The following is a 3,065-nucleotide window of genomic DNA, read 5'->3' on the forward strand; positions in this document are numbered from 1 at the left end:
TTAACATTAAAGTCAATGTATTTGCACAGCATCAATTTGAAAAGGTATTTTTCAACTACCTTTCCCGGGATGATCCAATGGTCGATTATAGTGATTCCAACATTGCGAGTTCTGGCTTCTGTGTTGCAGAAGAGGAAGGAAGAGAAGAATTGAGTGTATGGACAATTGAATTTGCCAGTAAATGATATCAAACGTAAATGTGTGTGTGCACAATGAACATAACAGGAAATCGCAATCAGCCTTCCTCTTCCTCTGGAAATAGGAGCACCCAGTCACACAATGGGTTAAACCAGTGGTTCTCAACCTGGGGTCCCCAGATGTTTTTGGCCTACAACTCCCAGAAATCCCAGCCAGTTTACCATCTAGGAGTTGAAGGCCAAAAACATCTGGGGACCCCAGGTTGAGAACCACTGGATTAAACAACTGTTTCTCAACCTGGGAGTTGGGACCCCTGGGGGATCGCAAAGGGGAGTCAGAGAGATCGCCAAAGACCATCTGGAAACACAGTATTTTCTGTTGGTCATGGGGGTTCTGTGTGCCAAATTTGGTTCAATTCCATCATTGGTTGAGTTTAGAATGCTCTTTAATTGTAGGTGAACTATAAATCCCAGCAACTACAGCTCCCAAATGTCAAGATTCTATTTTCCCCAAATTCCACCAGTGTTCACATTTGGGCATATGGAGTATTCGTACCAAGTTTGGTCCAGATCTATCATTGTTTGAGTACACGGTGCTCTCTGGATGTAGGTGAACTACAACTCCAAAACTCACAGTCAATGCCCACCAAACCCTTCCAGTATTTTCTGTTGGTCATGGGAGTTCTGGGTGCCAAGTTTGGTTCAATTCCATCGTTGATTGAGTTTAGAATGCTCTTTAATTGTAGGTGAACTATAAATCCCAGCCACTACAACTCCCAAATGTCAAGATCTATTTTCCCCAAATTCCACCAGTGTTCACATTTGGGCATATTGAAGATTCATGCAAAGTTTGGTCCAGATCTATCATTGTTTGAGTCCACAGTGCTCTCTGGATGTAGGTGAACTACAACTCCATTGTTTGTGGAGTACAGAATGCTCTTTGATTGTAAGTGAACTATAAATCCCAGCAACCAGAACTCCCAAATATCAATGTCTATTTTCCCCAACCTCCTCCAGTGTTGCACCAGTTTGGGCTTATTGAGTATTTGTGCCAAATTTGGTCCAGATCCATCTTGATTTGAGTCCACAGTGCTCTCTGGATGTAGGTGAACTACAACTCCAAAACTCAAGGTAAATCCCCACCAAACCCTTTCAGTATTTTCTGTTGGTCATGGGAGTTCTGTGTGCTACGTTTGGTTCAATTCCGTCGTTGGTGGAGTTCAGAATGCTCTTTGATTGTAGGTGATCTATAAATCTCAGCAACCAGAACTCCCAAATGTCAATGTGTATTTTCCCCAAACTCCACCAGTGTTCCACCAGTTTGGACTTATTGAGTATTCATGCCAAATTTGGTCCAGATCCATCACTGTTTGAGTCCACAGCCTCTCTGGATGTAGGTGAACTATAACTCCAAAACTCAAGGTCAATGCCCACCAAACCCTTCCAATATTTTCTCTTGGTCATTGGAGTGCCAAGTTTGGTTCAGTTCCATCTACAACAACCCAGTGATTCCGGCCATGAAAGCCTTCGACAATACACCAAAAAGCTTTTTTGGGGATCATGTCGTGTTCAAATGAATCTCCCCATGAAATATACATTTTTGTATTTCAGCGTCAGAAAATTTCCCTGCTCAGCTGGATTTGTTGGACAGACCCATATTCTCTCTCTCCTTAAAAAAACAACAACACTACATTAAATCAGATATTCCTTTTGCTGGGTTTCCAGCAGGCCTGTGCAGGCCCCGTCATGCTTTTGGGAATGAATCAGTATGGCTTCTGTCCATAAACAGCATGAACATCTCTTTTTCCGGACTTCCTTTGCTCAAGGACTTAATCATTTGTTCCGGCTACCTGATTAATTTTTGAACTCTAGCAAGAGGGGTTCAATTTATTCGCTGTTATTCGGCTCTCTGCTGGTTTTTCATTTGAAATTGTTCTGCGATTCCAGAAATGCATTCAAGGGTAGGAACTCCACAAAATGGAAAAGGAGACAGAGCAAATCTCTTGCTGATCACAGATTCATCCGACTGTCTCTGTTTTTACCAGTAAATTGTCTGTTTGTTTGTTTATTTGTTTATTTATTTGCTAGCTGTCCCCTGCCACGCGTTGCTGTGGCCCACATAGGGGTTCTGTGTGGGAAGTGTAGCTTAATTCCATCGTTGGTGGGGTTCAGAATGCTCTTTGATTGTATATGAACTATAAATCCCAGCAACTACAACTCCCAAATGTCAAAATGCTATTTTCCCCCAAACTCCACCAGTATTCACATATGGGCATATTGAGTATTCATGTAGTTTGGTCCAGATCCATCACTGCTTGAGTCCACAGTGATCTCTGGATGTAGGTGAACTACAACTCCAACACCAAAGGACACAACCCGCCAAACCCTCCCAGTATTTTCTATTGATCATGGGAGAACTGTGTGCCAAGTTTGGATCAATACCATTGTTGGTAGGTTTCAGAATGCTCTTTGATTGTATATGAACTATAAATCCCAGCAACTAAACTCCCAAATGTCAAGATTCTATTTTCCCCAAACTCCACCAGTGTTGACATTTTGGCATATTGAGTATTTGTGTAGAGTTTGGTCCAGATCCATCCTTGTTTGAGTCCACAGTGATCTCTGGATGGAGGTGAACTACAACTCCAACATCAAAGGACACGGCCCACCAAACCCTCCCAGTATTTTTATTGGTCATGGGAGAACTGTGTGCCAAGTTTGGTTCAATTCCATCGTTGGTGGGGTTCAGAATGCTCTTTGATTGTATATAAACTATAAATCCCAGCAACTACAACTCCCAAATGTCAAGATTCTATTTTCCCCAAACTCCACCAGTGTTGACATTTCGGCATATTGAGTTTGGTCCAGATCCATCATTGTTGAGTCCACAGTGATCTCTGGATGTAGGTGAACTACAACTCCAACACC

Source organism: Anolis sagrei, chromosome 7 (genome assembly GCF_037176765.1).
Source record: "Anolis sagrei isolate rAnoSag1 chromosome 7, rAnoSag1.mat, whole genome shotgun sequence".
NCBI classification, from domain to species: domain Eukaryota; kingdom Metazoa; phylum Chordata; class Lepidosauria; order Squamata; family Dactyloidae; genus Anolis; species Anolis sagrei.